The sequence below is a fragment of the Equus quagga genome, chromosome 7 (genome assembly GCF_021613505.1).
Source record: "Equus quagga isolate Etosha38 chromosome 7, UCLA_HA_Equagga_1.0, whole genome shotgun sequence".
NCBI lineage: Eukaryota > Metazoa > Chordata > Mammalia > Perissodactyla > Equidae > Equus > Equus quagga.
Window position 1 is genome coordinate 88,756,474 of NC_060273.1, and position 20,967 is coordinate 88,777,440.

General features: G+C 38.6%; 1 protein-coding gene across 1 annotated transcript in view; it reads right to left on the reverse strand.

The window, feature by feature from the left end:
- CCDC192 (coiled-coil domain containing 192) overlaps positions 1 to 20,967 on the reverse strand; it is a gene marked incomplete at its 5' end in the record, with an annotated part of 172,174 nt that overhangs the window by 127,230 nt on the left and 23,977 nt on the right. The gene's annotated exons all lie outside the window — the stretch shown is intronic.

The window sequence follows — 20,967 nt, forward strand, 5'->3', positions numbered from 1 at the left end:
CTACAGCTCTCTAGAAAGAGTAGGAGTTCTAACTCCCTTCAATGTTTACCATACAAGCAGCAGGGTAGATGGAGCTGAAAGGAAATGCAGGAATTTCAAGTTAAAGTCTGATCAAAGGCAGATCTATGCTAAATTGTAACCAAAGAAATGTCTGAAGGTGATTGTCTTTGTTTTACTCTCTGTGGATTTCTCTTGAGGAAAGTGGTAGTTTGATAGTCCCTTGTCCCTCAGTTCCCTTGGAGAGACCTGGACTGCTTTTCCATTCATTCAGGCAGCTTATTGTGCTGTTTCTCTACAGCTCAGCAACAATTCAGAAAGAGTCCCTGGGAAGGGAAACACAACCTTGTATTCATTCCACCCCCCAGTGCATCCTCTGAGGCATGGTTTATCTCTAAGCATCTCTTTCATATTATTCCAAGTGTTATTGCGAAGCTTACTGTCTCATCTTGAAAAGTACAGCAAGTTTTTAAAGACAATTTACCAAATGGGGAAGCATAAAGAGTTTGGTCTGCCATGGAAATAAGGTGAGCATATCATATACACTGACATGCAACTATTCATCCATCCATCTATCCACACAATAATTCCCTTAACAAATCATTGTTTCATTGGCACTCTCCATTGCCATTGTGCTATAGGCTGGGAATTAGAAAAGTGCACTGCGAAGTGCCAGAGGGAACACATATGTCTTGAAGGGCTGGCTACGCCTTTCTAGGCTCTCAGTGATCTGGGAGGCCTGCGGTGCCCCTCATGGGCACTAACACATTTAACTCTTGGGTGCATGGTGGTTTGGAAATGTAGTCTAGATTCTCTGAGCACCATTCTATTTTATTACACAGTATAGTGTCATGGCTAAACACACGGACTCTTGAGTCAGACCCTTTGGGTAAAAATCTCAGTTTGCTACTTGGTGTCTATGTGATTTGGGCAAGTTGCTCAGTCTCTCTGGACTTGATTTCCTATCTGTAAATAGGAATGGGGATGAAAAGAATAGTACTTATCTCATGGGTTTGTTTTGAGGATTATATGAGTTTGTACAAGAGAAACACTTGGAACAACACCTGGAACATGTCAAGTACTCCGCGGCTATTAGTATTATTTCTTCTACCTCTTCTAGATTGCAGTAAGCATTCATATGGTTCTTATCCAAATATTTATTATTTTTCAAATTGTAAAACAAAATATCTGAAGATATCACAGCCTCTACGAGCTGGTTACCCTAAACTCAGATTGTTTTGGGTTCGCTCACTTCCTGCAACCACTCTCTTCTTCAAGAAAAAGGCCTCTCTAGGTCTTTCTGGTTTTTTTTCTGTCAAATATATTCTTTTTAAATCTGGTTCATTTTGTTACCACATCCTGTCTGACTTGTAACTCATCTAATCACCACTTGGTTGTCTTTCTTTCAAATCTACTTTTTGTTGTTTTTAGGCCTTTATTCATTCACTCAACAGATATTCATTTATTCACTGTTTGTTAAAGAAATATGTTGGGCATTCATTATATGTAAGACTTTAGAGGTAAAAAATGAAAGTGATATTGTTTATATTCTCAAAAAACTCACACTTTACCCAGAAAGGCAGACAATTTAAAACCATTACATAATATGAAAGTGTATAGATGAATAATAATAATATTAATAACAACATTTACTGGGGATAAAACCTTTTGTTTTCATATTTATTTATCTCAATTCATCTTCACACCCATTTTGCAGATGAGAAAATTCAATAAGGTTGTATACCTTGCCCAAAGACATAGCAAGGAAGTGTTAGGACCCAAGATTTCAGTAGCAGACACCGGGTTTGTTGGCCTAAACCCAAATTTGACCCCAGCTCCAGACATGGGGCCTGATAATCATAACAATCAGAACCTGGCTTTTCTCTGGCAACAGTTATTGTATGAGGAGGTGTGAACTAATTTGGACCGCTCACACTGACCAGGGGGACTTTGATGATTTGGAGAAACACTCTCCCTCACCGATCAGATGTGAATGCTACGGTAGCCAGCCTACAAACATCAGGGAAATCAGTCATATGCTGAAGCCATATTCTGAATGGAAGAGTGGACAACAGAAAAAAACCTGGATTCTTGTTGACATTATTGAAATGTTTTATCAACCATCTTGAAGCACATCCTACCTTGGGACTTAAACTTAGTAAGCTTGTAAGTTTCCTTATTGTTTAAGGAGTTGAGTTTTCTATTACTCGCTACCATAGCATTCTACTGATACACTGTCTGATTCCACAAGTCCATGCTCCTGACCACGAGTGAGTGAAGTCTATGGAAAAACAGCAGTAACTGACATTCAGTTGATGTCTACCTCATATCAGGCATATATATGTTACCTCATTCCATTGCTCAAAACTGTATGAGGAGTTTTGTTTATATTTTTTGTTATTACCACCATTTTAAAGATTGAGGAACTATATGCTTTTAGGGTTGAATTAGCTTAAATTGCTTCCTTTTTATTGCTTTCTTTTCCTATTCTTTTCTTTCTTTTTGTAAGAACTCCTTGGTTTTACAGAGTAACTGTTTTGAAAGAGAACAGAAACAAATGCTCAGTTCAACTTGGTACCCGATATCTGCTTTAAAAAAAGTAGAAATATATCTAATCTTTAAATGATCAACTTTTCTGTATCCTAATTAGCCACCTTTGCTGGAACATACAGTTCACATGATACTGGGAGGCTAATATTATACCTCAGACTCCTTTTGAAGAGCAGGCCTCCTTCCCCTCTGACCATAGTCGTAAGAAGTTTGGAGGGAAGAGATGATTTAAAAAGTACAACCAACATTTGTCTTAAAAATTATGTAAAACAAAGAGATAACTTCCATATTACACATTTGAGGCTGTGTAAATCCACTCAAGAAATTCAACTTTAAATATTTACTCCAATGTTCAGTAAAAAGATCATCATAAAGGCACTGCAATATAGTTAAAAGTCGAAGAAAGATAAACTGTATCCATTGTAGAGTTTATTGATGCACTCAATAAAGGGTACTGATGCATTTTAGAATCATATTCAAGATAATAGTTAAAACGAAGTGATTTGGACTTCACAGAAGATGGCAGAGTAGGAAGCTTCAGGAAGTGGTCCCTCCACTTCAATAACTATTGAGCTGGCAAGAACTGTCAGAACCAACCATTTCAGAACTCTGGAGTCTAGTAGAACACTTGCAGCATCCAGGGAAGTACTTGATGAAGAAAGAGACTAGCGTTCAAGGAAATCTCTGTCAGATCACTGGCTAACCACAGAGATAATGGAACAGGAGACTTTAGTGACCATAGATGACAAGGAATACAGTCTCTGCAAAGTTAGTTTGAAAAAGTAACTAAACAAATGTATGCCCGCAGCCCTCAACAAGCAACAACAGCAGTTCTTGGGAGGGGAGCAGGAATCTGATTTCCAGAGTTCCCACATTACAATATTCAAAGTGTCTGGTTCTCAACAAAAAATTATAAAGCTTACAAAGTAAAGTAAGACCCATTTACAAAGAGAGAAATTGATAAAAAAAAAAAAAAAAAAAAAACCTTCCTGAGGAAGCCCAGACACTGGGCTTTTGAATTTATTGGACAAATACATTAAATTAACTATCTTAAATATGCTCAAAGAGCTTAAAGAAACCATGGGCAAGGAAGTAAAAGAAATCAGAAAAATGATATATGAGCATGTAGGGGATATGAATAAAGGGATAGAAATTATAAAAAGAAACCAAGTATAAATTCTGGAGTTGAAAAGCAAAATAGTTGAAACGAAAAATTCGCTAGAAGTATTCAACAGGATATAAGCAGGCAGATGAAAGGATCAGCAAACTTCGAGATAGGACAACTGAAATCACCCAATCTCAGGAGCAGAAAGAAAAAAGAATGAAGAGAAATGAACAGAGTCTAAGGTCTAAGGGACCTATGGGATATTAACAAGCATGCAAACACACACATTATAGGAGCAAATACTTTAAAAAATACAGAAAAGGAAAAGAGAATCACATGGTACATTAGAAAAATCAAACACAACAGACGGCAGCTTTGGAAGAATTGAGGAACAAAAAGATATAAGATACATAGAAAACAAATAGCAAAGTGACAGAAGTATGTCCTTCATTAACAGTAGTACTTTAAAAGCAAATAGATTAAACTCATCAATTAAAAGAGAGAGACTAGCAGAATGGGTAAAAAAAAACGTGATCCAATGATATGCTGCTTATAAGAGATTAACTTCAGACTCAAAGAAACAACTAGATTGAAAGTGAAAGGATGCAAAAAGATATTTCATGCAAATAGTAGTCAAAAGAGAGCTGGGGTGGCTATACTAATACCAGCCAAAATAGTTGTTAAGTCAAAATTATTGCAAAATATAAAGAAGGATATTATACATTGATAAAAGGGTTAATTCATCAAAATTATAAAAATACATAAACCAAACAACAGACCCCCAAAATATCTGAAACAATCATTGACAGAATTTAAGGCAGAAATAGACAGTAATAAACAATAATAGAATAGAAACTTCAGTACCTCATCCCCTTTTTTTTGGTAAGGAAGATTGGCCCTGAGCTACCATCTGTTGCCAATCCTTCTCTTTTTTGCTTGAGAAAAACTGGCCCTGACCTAACATCTGTGCCAGTCTTCTTCTACTTTGTATGTGGGTCGCCTGCCACAGCATGGTTTCGTGAGTGGTGTAGGTCTGTGCCCGGGACCTGAGCCTGTGAACCCTGGGCCACTAGCACGCTGAACTCAACCACTATGCCACTGGCTACCCCAATACTCCACTTTTAATAATGGATAGGACATCTAGACAGATGATTAATAAGGAAATAGACTTGAACAACAAACCAACAAGATCTAGCAGACATATACAGGAGTATCCACCCAACAACAGCAGAGTAAATATTCTTATCAAGTACTCATGGAACATTCTCCAGGATAGACCATATGTTAGGCCATAAAATAATTCTCAATAAATTTAAAAGGATTGAAATTATACGAACTACCTTCTCAGACTACAATGAAATGAAACTAGAAATCAATAACAAAAGATAAACTGGAAAATTTGAAAATGAAATAAATAATATATTCTTAAAGAATCAATGGGTCAAAGAAGCATTAGAAAATACTTAGAAATGAATGAAAAGTAAAACACAACATACCAAAACTTAGGGGATACAGTGAGGGCAGTGCCAGAGGGAAATTTATAGCTGAAAACACCTACATTAAAAAAGAAGAAATACATCGTCAACAACCTAACTTCATACTTTGAAGAACTTGAAAAAGAAGGGCAAACTAAACCCAAAGCCAGTAGAACAAGGAAATAATAAAGACTAAAGCAGAGATAAATAAAATAGAGAATAGAAAAACAATAGAGAGAATCAATGAAACCAAAAGTTGTTTCTTGGAAATGATCGATAAAGTTGTCAAATCTTTAGCTATAAAAGAGAGAAAGAGAAAAGACAAAACCAAAAACAAAAGTGAAAGTGGGGACATTACCATCAACTTTACAGAAATTAAAAGGATTATGAAAGAATGCTTTGAACATTTGTTTGCCAACAAATTAGATTATCTAGATGAAATGGACAAATTCCTAGAAACACACAAATTACCAAAACTGATTCAAGAAAAAATAGAAAATCTCAATAGGCCTACGACAAGAAAAGAGATTGAATAAGTAATCAAAAACTTCCCCCAACCAAGTTCAGGATCAAATAGCTTAACCAGTGAATTCACCAAACATTTCAAGAACAATTAACAGTAATCCTACTTAAACTCATTAAAAAAAAAAGAGGAGGGAACACTAACAAGTTATCCTAATACCAAAGACAGACAAATATACTACAAGTAAACTACAGACCAATATCCCTTATGAATATAGATGCAAAATCCTCAACAAAATACTAGCAAACTGGATTCAATGGCATATTAAAAAAGGTCTACAACATGACCAAGTGGGATGTGTCCCAGGGATGCAAAGGTGGTTCAACATTAAAAAAAAAAATCAATTAAAGTAATGAACCACATAAACAGATCAAAGGAGAAATACAACATGATCATTTCAATCAGTGCAAAAAAAATTTGACAAAATTCAACATGATAAAAACACTCAGTAAACTAGGAAAAAAGAACACTTCCTCCACATGATAAAGGGCATTTATGAAAAACCATAGCTAACATCATACTCAATGGTGAAAGATGGAAAGCTTTCCCCCTAAAACCAGGAACAAGACAAGGATGCCTGCGTTCTTCACTGCTATTCAACCTTGGACTGAAAGTCTCTTACCCAGGGCGGTTAAACAAGAAAAAGAAAACAAGATGTCTACATTGGAAATGAAGAACGAAAACTATCTCTATTTAAAGATGACATGATTCCATATATAGAAAATTTCAAGCAGTCCTCAAAAAACTACTAGAGCTAAAAGATGAATTCAGTAAAGATTCAAGGTACAAGATAAACACACAAAAATCTGCTTGTGTTGCTATACAGTAGTGTTTTAAAATGTAGGTTTTATTATTATTCAGGTATGGTGAGGCCAACAGATCAGGAGATTACTGCCCTTGAAAATATAGTTTGTCACTCAGAGTTCCCATGAGGAGGGTCATGCCACACCACAGGAGAGGCCACACTATGGAGGGGCTACAGAGGAATCACCAGAGTCAGCCAGGAGGTAGAGGAAGCAAGGATAAAATGTGGGCAAAAGCATTTATTATAGTTTCTGCGGAAAGAATGGGATGAATCAGGATAAACAGGCTTAGAATTTGCTAGTTTGAATAACTTCAGTGGGCCCTGGAGCATAGAGGTTGTCCCTAGTTATCTGGTACCTGGACCTGGGGTGATTAGGTCAGGGGAATTGTGGCCCTGAGTGTTGAGAGCCTAAGAAAGGAGGTGGTGAGGATGTGGGTTTGGATTGCTTAGTTTGTATATGAAAAACACACTGCCAGGCAAGTCATTTACTATCTGTGGGAACTGACTAGCACTGGGTGGAGCAGTCTCTCCAGGGTCAGCAAGGCCCCAGATGTCAAATCATCTGACATATAGAAAATAAAGGCATGTTTAACACAACCAGCAATGAGCAATCCAGTAAGGAAATCAAGAAAACAGTTCCATTCATAACAGCACCCAAAGGAATAAACTACCAAGGAATAAATTTAACTAAGGAGGTGAAAGAGTGATACACTGAAAACTACAAAACATTGCTGAAGGAAATGAAAGAAGATCCATGTAAATAGAAAGATATGCCGTGTTCATGCATTGCAAAACTTAATATTAAGATGGCAGTACTCTCCAAAGCAAACTATAGATTCAAAGTGGTCCTTATTAAAATTACAATGACTTTCTTTGTGGAAATGGAAAAACCAATCCTCAAATTCATATGGGAATTTCAAGGACCCAGAATAGCCAAAACCATCTTGTAAAAGAAGAACAAATGTGGAGGACTCACACTACCCAATTTCAAAACTTACTGCAGAGCTATAGTGAGAAAACAGTGTCATGCTGGCATAAAGATAGACACATAGACACATATTTGAACAGAACTGAGAGTTCAGAAATAAACCCAAACATCTATGGTCAATTGATATTTAACAAGAGTGCCAAGACCACTTAATAGGTAAAGAAATCTCTCTTCAACAAATGGTGCTGGGACAACTGGATAACCACATGCAAAAGAATGACGTTGTACCCTTATCTCACTCCATAAACAAAAATTAACTCAACATGGCTCTAAATATAAGAGCAAAAACTATTAAAATTTTAGAAGAAAGTATGGAAAAAACGTCAAGATCTCAAATTTGGCAATGGGTTTTTGATACTAAAAGCACAAGCAATAAAATAAAATGCAGTTAAATTGGACTTCATCAAAATTTAAAAATTTTGTGCAGCAAATGACATTAACGAGAAAGTGAAAAGGCAACCTACAACATGAAAGAAAATATTTGCAAATCATATGTCTGATAAGGATTTAGTATCCTGAATATTTAAAGAACTCTTACAACCCAACAACAAAAAGACAAACAACTCAATTAAAAAAGAGGCAAAGGACTTGAATAAACGTTTCTCCAAAGAAGATATACAAATGGTCAACGAAGACCAGAAAAAATTCTTGAACACAAAGCCAAATCTGCACAAGCTGGAAAAGAGAAAGACAAATATAAAGAAGAAGTTACCAAGAAAATGCAGTAATGGATATAACCTATTGTGCAACCATGGCTTGCCTGTAGATTTTTAGCCTAGTGTGTATTTCTTTGGAACTTGTCAAAATGTCTCTGCAATGTTTCATTTCCTTCCTATTTTGTTATTGATATGTGGCTCTATAAATCTACTTTCACAATTTTGATTAATAATTTTATGAATAAAATTGGAAGTTTCCTAATTCCAAAAAAAAGGCTCAATATCATTGATCATTAATTAAAGAAATGCAAATCAAAACCACAATGAGATTCCACGTCATAGCCGTTCTGATGGTTCTGATTTAAAAAATGGAAAATAAAAGGTGTTGGTGAAGATGTAGAGAAACAAGAACACTTGTACATTACTAGTGGGAATGTACAATGGTACAGCTGTTGTGGGAAACAGTTTGGTGGTTCATCAAAAAGCTAAAAATGGAATTACCATATGACCCAACAATTCCGCTCCTTGGTATGTGCCCAAGAGAAGTGAAAGCATATATCCACACAGAAACTTGTGTATGAAAGTTTATAGCAGCATTATTCGTAATAGCTAAAAGGTGGAAACCAAATGTCCATTAATGGATGAATGGATGAACAAATTGTATTGTATACATACAATGAAATATTATTCAACCATAAAAAGGAATGAAGGACTGGTACTTGCTATAACTTGGATGAACCTCAAAAACATTATGCTAAGTGAAAGAAGCCAGACACAAAAGGTCACATATTGTATTATTCCTTTCATACAAAATATCCAGACTAGATGAACACATAGAGACAGAAAGCAATTAGTGGTTGTCAGAGGATGGGAGGAAGGAGTTATGAGGAGGTTGTGAGGATTGCTTAATGGGTATGAAGTGTTCTTCTGGGATGAAGAAAAAGTGTTAAAGCTTGAGAGAGGTGGTGATTGCACAACAGTGTGAATCCGCTAAATGCCGCTGAATTGCATCCTTTAAAATGGTTAATTGTGTATTATATGAATTTCACCTCCACAAGAATAAAATAAAATGACTTTCTAGTTAGCTCTCAGTGGTCAGGAAAGTTGTCAGCATTACATCCATTCATTGAATGTTATTAGAAAAAAATAACAAAATTGGATTGACTGGTTTCATTTTAAATTGATGAACACAAATCTCAAACAGGTATTCAGCATTGCCTTGAAATCAAAATATCATTATATTTTTTTCCTACTAAATTGGCTTTCTTTTTTTCTGAGAGAACTAATTATTACTTTCTACTATTTCCTTGAATATCATTTCATACTTTCTCTTCAAAAGTCCACCCTCACCCTTTGCCCAAATGACCACCTCATCAACAATTCACTGAAAAAATAGAAGTTGCCAAATGGCTACTCCCTCATCTTCCCACCAGCCAATATATAAACTTTACTGCAGCAGACACTGCTAATCTGTTTCCCAACAGTTGCTTCCCTGTTTGTCTTTGCTACCAGACACCCAATTTGGATTAGCTAGCAGCCCTGTGTTTAGGGGAGCTTGGCTTTGTCCAGCCCCAGGGAATGAATCACAATTGAACTAAGCCAGCCATGTTGGTCTCATTCCCAGGTATAAAAGATTATTTTAGCCATGGGCCTGCAATCCAGTGGAGGCCCCTGGAGCCTGAGGAGGATTTTACCGGAGTTTTTGAAAAGACATGCAGGAGGAAGCACATCTTTTTTTTCCTCAGGATATTTTGACTTCATGTAATGCTTGGAATGGCTGCAGGAATCCTACAAGTCTGATACAGTCAACACTGTGGTTGGTTCTACCAAAGGATGGATAACACCTGTGTTCTTGGTGACATTCTTGAGCCACTGAATTAACCAACCCTGGAACTGATGCACCTCTGGACTTATTCTTATGTGAGATGCTAGCTGGCCCTATTACATTACGTTAACCGGGTTTCTGTTACTTGAAGGGGAAAGCATCCTTACTAAACAAATGGAGAAGATATTCTTCTGATTATGAAAGGCCAGCCCTTTCACTTGGCTTTGAATCCCATCTCCTGTGTCTGTCACAAGGCCTTTGCTCCTGTAATATCTGTACTCCTCCCCATCCATTTCTGAATTTTCTGTCTCACTCTTTCTGAATGATTCTATCCAGCATATAAACGTGTTCTAGTAATTCTCATGAATGAAAGCTGTCCATCGAACCCTCCCCGGCCTCCTCCTCCAATCATCGTGCTATTTCTGTGCTTCTTTTCCCAAACTTCTTAAAACGATTGCCTACCCACACCATTTTCACTTTCTTACAATATTCTTACTCTTTTTTTTTTAAGAAAAAAAAATTATTGGCTTATATAACTGGTGAGTCAGAAGTAGACTTTGGTTTCACACACAGCTAGATTCCACAGTCTCGGAAGAAGTCATAGTATCCGTCTTTTCCCCCTCTATACCTTAGTGCTGCTCCTATGTGTTTGCCTCATTATTTCCCAGTGCAGATAAGCTTTCTTCACACCGTTGGAAAATATTACCTATAGCCTTCATGACCTCAATAGTAAGACAATTTGTCTTCCAGTATCAAATTGAAAAAGGATTCCATTTGACCCATCTTTGTTCATATGACCTCTCCTGGGTTGATCTTTATGGTCAGAAAAAATGGGATATCATAATTGACTGAACCAAGGTCACGTGCTGAAAGATCATTCCCTCTAGACAGGAATACTGTGGTTGACAGCCACAGAATTATTACAAGATTGGAGCCAGAAGGAGCAATTTTCCAGAAAAGGTAGATATTAAGACAGAGGCCAATTAAAGTCCACCCTCTGGGTGTCCAGCGCAATTACACCCTATGCTCATAAGCGCATGCATTTCCCAAAATACCCCTGCATAATACGATGCATCTATTCTACACTAGGAGCATCAAAAATGCACTCACCACTTCACAAAAGGAGACAACCCAAAGGCATATCAAATTACTGCATCTAGCTATACATTGAGATCTCTAAATTATGTGCTTTCCTGCCTGAATCAGATCCACATGAGACTTATCGTGATATGGTACCTAAAGACTAAATTTAAAAAGTACCTTCCCTAATATGTCTAAAATACAGGGAAAGCAGGAAAAGAACAATATAATTCCCTTTCAGAAAAAGGGACAAGGGGAAACAACTTACAGTTGTCATTGGCCATTCCAAACATCACATTCTACTAATCAGAGATAATAAGGCCTGTCCTGACAATGCGGTGAGTGGAGGTTTCTGACCCGTTTGATTCTGTTTCTGACCTCTGGGAGCCTTCTTTGTCCTATTCTGTTCTCATGGCCACAATCAAGAAAAAGGCTAGAGGGTGTTCCTTTGGTAGGGGTTGTACTAAGTTCCAGTTTGGATATTTCACTAATTCCTCTATTTGTTAGTACCATTTCAGTTTTGTTGTAGAAACCCTATGCAAATTGGCTTAGATTAAAAAGAGAATTAATTGGTTCATTTAACTAAGAAGTAGAGGCACCCCTAGACTCTGGGTCTCAAATTAGATTCTCAGAATTCTCTCACTCTGCCATCGTGGGCTCTTCTCTCGATCCTGCTCTCTCTCAGACTACAGAAAAAATTTCCCCGTGCCTGGGAAGAGAGCTGCCATGAATTATATGTCTCTCCTAATCTCTCTTCAATTGGCTTCTGCCCTCCACTGCTCTGTTGAAACTGATCTTGTTAAGGTTATCTCTGATTCTCACTTTACCAAACACAATGGACAAATTTCTGGTCATCTTATTCAACCTCCCAGGAAAATATTGCACATTTGAGGACTCCATGCCTCTTGAAACACTCTTTTCTTTCTGCTTCCAGGACACGATTTTCAGGATTTCTTCCTGATTCTGTTTCTTTGGCTAGATTTTCCTCATCTTTCAATCCTCTAAGTGTAGAAATCTGAGAGTTTGGTCTTCGACTCAACTCTCTCCCAATCTACACTCATTCTCTAGCTGATCTCACTAGGTTTAAACACTAGTCACATGTTGATGACTCCCGATGTTTTTACATACCAACAATTAGCTTCAGACTAATATATATATATATATATATATATATATATATATCTATATCTCCAACAACCTACTTAAGATTTATCACTTGAATGCATACAAGGCATCTAAAAATTAATGTATTCAAAGTGAACTCCCCATATTCTATACCTTCCCCAGACTTCCCTTTCTCAATAAATAGAACCACACGTCTATATGTTTAAACCACTAATACATTTAAAACTTCTCTTTCCCTCATCATCCACCCAATCCATCACAGACTACAATTATTAAAACCACCCCATTGGGGCCAACTCCAGCGGCATAGTAAAGTTCCATGAGCTCTGCTGGGCAGCCAGAGTCTGGTTCCCAGGCGCAGACCTATACCACTCTGTTAGTGGCCATGCTATGCTGGTAGCCCACATACTCAAAAAAAAAAAAATAGAGGAAGATTGGCATGAGTATTAGCTCAGGGCAAATCTTTCTCAGAAACAGAACAAAACAAAACAACCACCCACCCCATTAAGTAACTTGAATGTTCATGTTTGTCTCCTCTCATTGTCTACTCTACATCTTCTCCTCTACAACCCACACACACAAACACCGCAATTAATATTGCAGTATAGGTTTCCAGTGTCACTCACAAACCACTCAAAAACAAACTGTTTTGGCAACCCTTGTAGAGCTCGTGCTACAGAGAGAGGAGTGACTTCATTTAAAAACAAAGGCTGCCCTTGTGCTCAATGTTTCACAAGCTGACTTGGACCAGTACCACAAACTTTCTTGGCAATAAATAACAGAGTCAAACACTTTAAGAATTACCTATCCTACCTGTGGAATGGACAGGAACCTCTGTGTCTGAAGATACATTTAGTTCACAGAACCAGTTTGGCCTCATCTCAATTTTATAGCTAAAAACAAACAACGAATTCCTCATCCTATCCCAATCCTAGACAAAACAGACTTTTACGTTTATTAGTATTTCTGCCTTTTAACAAGTTATTTGCAGCCATTTCTAGATTCATGCACATCTCAAAATAGACCTCCAAAGGCCCATAATTTAGAAGCATATTGCCCCCTGTATTAGTTTGTAGGGCTGCTGTAAAAGAGTTCCACACATCGGGCGGTTTAAGAGACATAAATTTATTGTCTCACAGTTCTGGATGCTAGAAGTCCCAGATCAAGGTGACTTGAGAGGTAGATTGGTAGAGTTGCTTCCTTCTGAAAGCTGTAAAGAAGAATCTTCTATGCCTCTCCTCTAGCTTCTGGTGATTTAATGGCAATCTTTGGCATTCCTTGGCTTGTAGGATCGTCACCCTGGTCTCTACCTTCATCTTCACATGAGTTTCTCCCTGTACGTCTCTGTCTAAATTTTCACTTTTTATTAAGACACCGGCCACATTGGATTAGGGGCCCATCGTACTCCAATATGTCCTCATCCTAACTAATTACATCTGCAATAACCATTTTTCCAAATAAAATCATATTCTGAGATACTGGAAGTTATAACTTCAACATTTGAATTTGGAGAGGATAGAATTCAACCCATAACAGCCCCAAATTTGGGGAGGGTGGGGGGACTCTGAGTAATGAAGGAACGTTTAAGCTCCGAGTGAAAACAGAAATATTTACCAAAAGGTCAACTGATAATTGAAACATAAAGTTAGGGGTCCAGGCACAGAAATTCCTAAGATTCCTTTAATCTCCAAAAAAGTTCCCTGGGACTTATGAATAGATAAGAATACCAGAGAGAAATGAGACATGGGAAAAAGTGAGACAATTAATCATTGACTTGGACATAAAGTTCAAATACTTGGATGTAAAAGTAAAAAAGCAATAATATCAGGCTCTGATAAATTAAAGCCAATAACTACGGGGACCTAGGACCCATTCCTAGAACACAGCCAGTCCACCTAAGTTCTGGTACATTCTTGGAGCACTTTCATGGAACAGGGCACAGTCCTACTGGTAAGACACACAGAGTTGACTCTCTACTGTCTTGGCTTGGGGAAAATGCATTCTGCTATCTTTGAGTTTCTCTCAGAGGTTTCCGTTTCTCCTCAAATCTCCTTAATGTCTGGATTCTCATACCTGCTCTGTGTTCAACCTTTCACGTAGCATCTGGAAAACTTCTTTGTCTACTAGTGAAAGAATGATAGTGGGAAAGGCCAATAACCTGTTAGCACGCAAACAGTTTTGACTTTGAATATCTCCTGAAGGGTATCAGGGACTGCCTGTCACTATACATCCATTCAATAACGTCAAGAGACTTGCATTTATACAACTCCAAATTTAAACATTAAACTGTTCTTGAGGTTAATTAATGAGATCTGCATATACAAAACACACGATCATCCAAAACTTTCTCTTTGAAGCCCCAGGGACTGAAAATGGGAAAAAGAAAAAAATCCTATTTCTAAGAGATGGGTTAAAGGTCCAATGTAATATCAAAGAACTGCAACATTCAGAAAACCTAAGTTAGGAAATTCAAATTACAAAGCTTTAAGAAGACTCCAGAGCACACATGGGTTAACTTGAGCCTGCGTGGAGCCTGCCATAAGAAACGAATCATCTTCAACTTCTAATTATTCAAATGTAAGATGGTTGGGGTGACCACAGATCATCCAGTGACCCAAAACTTAGGGTCAGTCTTGAATGCTACTTTTTCATTTAATCACCAAATCCAACTCCTAAATATTTCTTGTCTCTGTCTTTTCTTCACCACTGTTAAGCACTTATCATTTCTAAACTGAATTTTGGCAAGAATCTACACACTGAGTTGCCTGGCTCTAGTCTCTTCACAAATCTGTCCTTCTCGGTACCCTTAGAGTTTTTGCTCTGAGTGCAGATCTGAATATGCCCCTTCAAACCATTTAATGGCTCCCCATTGCCTATAAGTCAACTCCAATTGTTATAATGGAAAGAGCATGAGCTCTGATATGAGAGATGAATGGATGAATCCTAACCTGATTTGAGACCTCAGGGAAGTCACTAATTGAACTTTTTCCATGGGGCAAATAGTGTAGTGGGAGATACGGACAAACAGACAATTATAGTTGGTGGCGAAGTGGGAGAAGGATTCTGAGAGCATCATCCCCGGGAAGGTCATCTCACCCAAACTTGAAGGAGGAAGAAAAGCATTTTGGAGGAAGTGGCATCTAATTCAAGATCTGAAAGGAGGAGTTGGTTAAGATCTGTTGGATAATGAGAAAGAGGGTGAGAGGAGGTGGTGGGAGCAGAGAAGAGCAACTCTAGGCAGAAACAGAGGAAAGAGGATGTGTTAATTAAAACTTGATTCTAAGGAACAAGGCTTTTTGTTTTTTCTTAGATAAGAAAGGTAAGAGAAAATATCGTCCATGGAAAAAATTGAAAGTGGTATAATAGTGATAAGCAGGGAGTGGCATAAGATAAAACTGGAGAAACAATTAGGGGATCAGACCACAAATGACTGTAAGATCTCTTAAGGAGTATAGATTTGACCCTGAAAGTAAAAGGGCGATAATTTAGGATTCAAGCCAAGGAGAAATATGAGGTCTGTGTTATAAAATCTTCACTCTGGCTATAGTGTTGAGGAGCCCTTAAACAAGGATGATAATAAAAGTAAATTTGGGAGATGTCTGAAGTTGGTGGCATGGACAAGGGCAATGATGGTGGAGATAGAGAAGAGAAGATGAATTCAAGAATTACTTGAGAGGCATCATTCATAATACTTATTAATTGATTGGATGTGTTGCATGAAGAAGAGGAAAGAATCAAAGTAACACAGATTTTTGATATGAGCCACAGGGTGGCTGGTGGCACCTATCCTTGGCCTAGGGGTTGTGGGAGAAGGAACCGACTTGGGGCAGGAAGCTAATGGACAGATAGAGCTTGAGCTGACTGTGAGAACCTTGGTGGAGCTATTCAATAGGCAGTTGGATATTCAGATCTGGGGTCAGGAAGATCAGGACTAATGATGAAGACTTGCTTCTTCTCTGTAGATTGTGTGCCCTACAGGCAGGTCACCAAGGGAGAATGTATAAACAGAGCAGACAAGAGGGCTGCAATCCGTCAAAAGAGCTTTCTTCATTTACAAAATGGGGACACAATTTTCCAGGGCCTTTGGGAGAAATATATGAGCTAATATACATGGGAGTACCTAGTGGAATGCCTAGCTCACATTATAGGCTCAGTAAATATTTATTGAATGACTATATGAATAATTGAACAAAACATATACATAACTTACTAATTTTCTTGTGGAGATAAAGCAAAGTTAAAGTTAGTTTGCCATCTCTGAGAAAATCTTACGAAGAAAATGCAGGTTTTGCCCATACAGAAAGATACCTGCTCTTATCAGCAAGGCCTGACTCATAAGGGACAAGGCCTTTTGTGATTTTTTCTTAGACAAAAAAGTCACATTTATTAGCACCCGGTCAGCTATTTAAAACTGACCTCTGTTTGATCTTGACATTTACAAGCAAAAGGAAGTCTTTGGTTATATAACAGGCCAGCAGTCCACGCATCCCGCCTGTAACAACAATAAAAACAGAAGCCCGTTTGTCACTGTGCCTGACTCTATTCAAAACAACTTCTCTCTTCACTAGCTGTATTCTTTTCCTTACATTCTCTGAGGCTCCTGACTGATGCCCAACAATCCAGTAAAGGGGTAAAGATTGGCATCAGCTTAGATAGGAGGGTGCATAAGTGTGTGTGGTAGGTGTGTGTATTTTAAGAGAGGACTCTTCCTGCTATAAAGTCAACCAGAATCAAATTGTTTAACAAAATTCCCAATAACTAAGTCTTATGTTGATGAGAAAATCCATTCCAAGTCAAATAGACTGCTTGCAATTTTATGGCATTGAAGTAGACTTCCAAATAGATTGGAAAACAAAAACTCATTCACAAAAACTCATGATTTCAGATTGGCATATCAAGCATAATTTCTGAGGTTTTGCAGAAATGAATACTCCTACCAAGGGCACATTACTTATTTCAAATAAACTTGACATCAAGGGACCCACTGTTGCACTTAAACAATGAAAAAAGAACCAGAACATTTTTGGGGGGCAATCTCATTATGCACCAAATCACTTTCAGCCACTCATACACATATCCAACATCTAAAATTTTTGGGGATCTATATTCTTCCTATTCCTAAACTTATGGATATGGATAGAACACTAATAGGCAAATAATGAAAGTTTATTTTAGAGTCTCAGGTATAAAATGATGAATAATTTTGGGTTATTAGAGTCAAACATACTAGTCTTTTTGCCTTTGTGTTTGTTTGCCTACTATACTAAGTGTTAAAGGTAAAAGATCAGTTAGACGATTCATTCAATCCCCAGTTACTGCATAAGTAAGAGAGATACACTGTGGTTCTCACACTAAGAAAAGATATTGGTAAAGGACCCAGAAGACTGACTCTAAGTTCCAGCTCAAAAATTTACCTGTTTCCAACTAGCAGTACCTACCGAAAGTCACACAGTTCTAGAGCAGTGGGATAGAATTGACAGTCTGTAGAGGCATCCATCTACGAACAATTGGTTTTTGACAAAGCTGTCAAGACCATTCAATGGGGAAAAAATCAGCTCTTCAACAAATGATGCTGGGAAAACTGGAAAACCACATGCAAAAAAATTGACATTATCAGGACAAAGCACTGTGTGCAACAGTATAGTCAAGAGGTTGGATGAGCATGGCAGAGATAGCTATTTGCCAACCTAATATCCTTTCTTCCTTTTTAGTAAAAGAATCCCTATACTCTTGGGTGGCAATGTGCCCAGCTAAATATCTGCATTTCTCAACCGTCATGCAAATAGCAGTGGTCAGGGTTATATATGAATTTGTTAAGTAAGTTTTTGAGAAAAGCTCTTAAAAGAGGCTGCTCAGTTGGCAGTTGTCCATCCCTAATTTGCACTTGCCTTTTCCTTCCTCATACTGCCTGGCATGTGAGTAGAATGGCTGCAGCAGCAGGTGCCTCTTGGACCCTGAAGATGGAATCCATGTTTGTGAATGCAGAAGAGACAAAGCCCAGGACTCTGAGGACTGTAGAGCTACCACACCTCTCCTGTACTGCCTGTGTCCAGATTTTACATGAGTGAAAAATAAGCATCTATTTGTTTAGGCCACTTTTATTTGGATTGTCTGTTTTACATACCCAAGATCAGTCCTAACTGATTCAATCAGTTCCTATGCAGCTGGGGGCACAGGGCAAGCGTGAAGAGGAACCTTGGCTTGTAGGTATGGGTTAGGTCTGGAACTTAACTTCAGCTTAGAGTGGGGACTTGTTAGAAATGCAAATTCTTGATCCCCACACCAGATTCACTGAATCAGAAACTCTGGGGGTGGGGCCCAGCAACCTGTCTCACAAGCCCTCCAGTTTCCAGTTTGGAAACCAACCTAAGTTGGTCTTGTTCAGTGCTGCTTGAGTAGAAAACCATTTAAATGGCCTTGGCCTATGACCACATGTTCTTAAGAATAGGAGCTTTGAATTTTAAAAATACCTAAGTTCTAATATCAGTTTCTCCATTTATTAACTGTATGAACTTGGGAAAATGACTTAACTTTTTTTTTTTTTTTTTTTTTTTTTGCTGGGCAAGAGTCACCCTGAGTTAACATCTGTTGCCAGTTGCCAATCTTCCTCTCTCTCTCTTTTTTCTCCTCCCCAGAGCCCCAGTACATAGATGTGTATTCTAGCTGTAAGTCTAGTTCTTCTATGTGAGCTGCCACCACAGCATGGCTACTGACAGATGAGTAGCGTGGTTCTGTGCCTGGGAACCAAAACTGGGCTGCTGAAGCAGAGCATGCTGAACTTTAACCACTAAGCCATCAGGGCTGGTTCGACTTAATGTTTTTGAGTCTCGTTTTCCTCACAGGGATTCTTATTATAATCCCATAGGGTTCTTGTGTGGATCAAATGAAACGTCCATAAATCTAAGCACAGTACCTGGAACACTGATGGTGCTTAATAAATGTCAGTTCCTCCACCCACTGTCTATCATTTGCAATGCATTGCAGGAGTGTCTGGTACCAACATGCATTTCTGTAGGATGCGAGCTTAGACTCCCCTCCCCCACTTCACCCCCCACTTTCACTCTTTGTCTCCATTATTGCTCCTGGTATTCTTTAAGATGGAGGAGAACCTTAGGCAGGTAGACCCCAGGGGGAAAGAGAAAAGGAAAGGAATCTTCTTTGTATATAACATAACTGGTCAAGTTCACTACAGAGTGAGGATACAGGAAGGCACTGTTATTAGTTTTATTTGGGGCCTTCAAAAATGTCCCTCTTATCAGGTAAGGGGAAAATTATGCCCAATTGGCACATGAGCTATTACTTAGAAGTAAGAAAACGGCTCACATGTGCTTTTTCCTAATATTGGGAAATAAAACTAGCACGTTCTGGGGCCGGCCCCGTGGCCCAGTGGTTAAGTTCACACGCTCCGCTTTGGCTACCCAGGGTTTTGCCGGTTTGGATCCCAGACACAGACATGGCACCACTCATCAGGTCATGCTGAGTCTGTGTCTCACACAGCACAACCAGGGGGACCTACAACTAGAATATACAACTGTGTTCTGGGGGCCTTTGGGGAGAAGAAAAAGAAGAGGAAAAAAAGAAAATTGGCAACAGATGCTAGCTTAGGTGCCAATCTTTAAAAAAAAAAAACTAGCACATTCTTATCTAGTGAAATTTCTCTGCATTTTGAGTATCACCAACAAACCTCTCTTTATGTAAACAAAAAGGGAAAAATTATTTTTATGCACCAAAAGACCATAAAGGGACCCCTTGCTGTGTCTTGTCTATGTCTCATTCCTGCCTAGGAAAAAGGATGGTTAGAAAAAAAAGTCAAGTTCACCACCAAGCTTCCTACCTCCAGCCCTTGCACCAAATCATGAAATCTCTTTTCCTGCTAGTGTTTATGGCACACTTAATATGTAACTAATATTTTGCTAGGTATGGTATCCAGAAAATGTCTGAAGCTAATTCTGACTACATGGTTGTTACTGGATCGACCTCCTTGGTGAGGGAATGATCACAGATCCCCCCCACTGCTTCCCGATTTCCCCAAAAGAACTTTGAAATGACCAAATACCAGCACTGCTCCTTCAACTCCCAAGCTGGGCAGAAACAGAAGACCCAAGAGATGAAGCAGCAAGGAAGAACAAGGTTAAAGGACCAAAGTCCCTTTCCCAAATGAAGACTTGAAAAAGAGTAGAAGAGAAAGCTGGATGGTACCAAAGCTAAACAAGGGAGCTGGGATGGGGGGTGTGTTTCCTGGTTGAAATACCATAACATTGTCAGCACTGAAGAAGAACTGCTGTGTTACGAATTGAGCATCATTCGAACACTTTGAGAGACACCAGTAAAGAAAGACATTTCTTATATACACTCACAAGCCCACGACATGTGCCACAGAGAATCACACATTCTGTTATGACCACTAGCAGGAGTGGAGATAAATGAACATCTATTGAGAACCTACTAAGAGCCAGATACACTTATCTCAATTAATCCTCCCAACAGCCCTATGAATTCAGTATGTTTACCCCTTTCTAGAAAAGACAGCTGTGAGTAGAGAGATTCAGTAAACTGCCCAAGGTCATAAAACTAGCAAGTAGTGGAGCAGGAACAAAGCCTGAGCTCTCCTGGAGCTACTGCCAGGAGCCCCTGATGGATGAGGAAGACACTGGGCCAAAGTTGTTGCCGGAGGAAGTGTCTCAGGAACTGGCCTGACACGTCCCTCTGGACTGGGGTGTCTCTGGATCTGTGCTCCGTTGTGAAACTGGGTTTCCTGACACTTTCTTGGAACCTGTCTCTGCACAAAAGCTGTGGGATGTCTTTGCTTGTGATGGTCATAAACTGCAGCCCACTGAC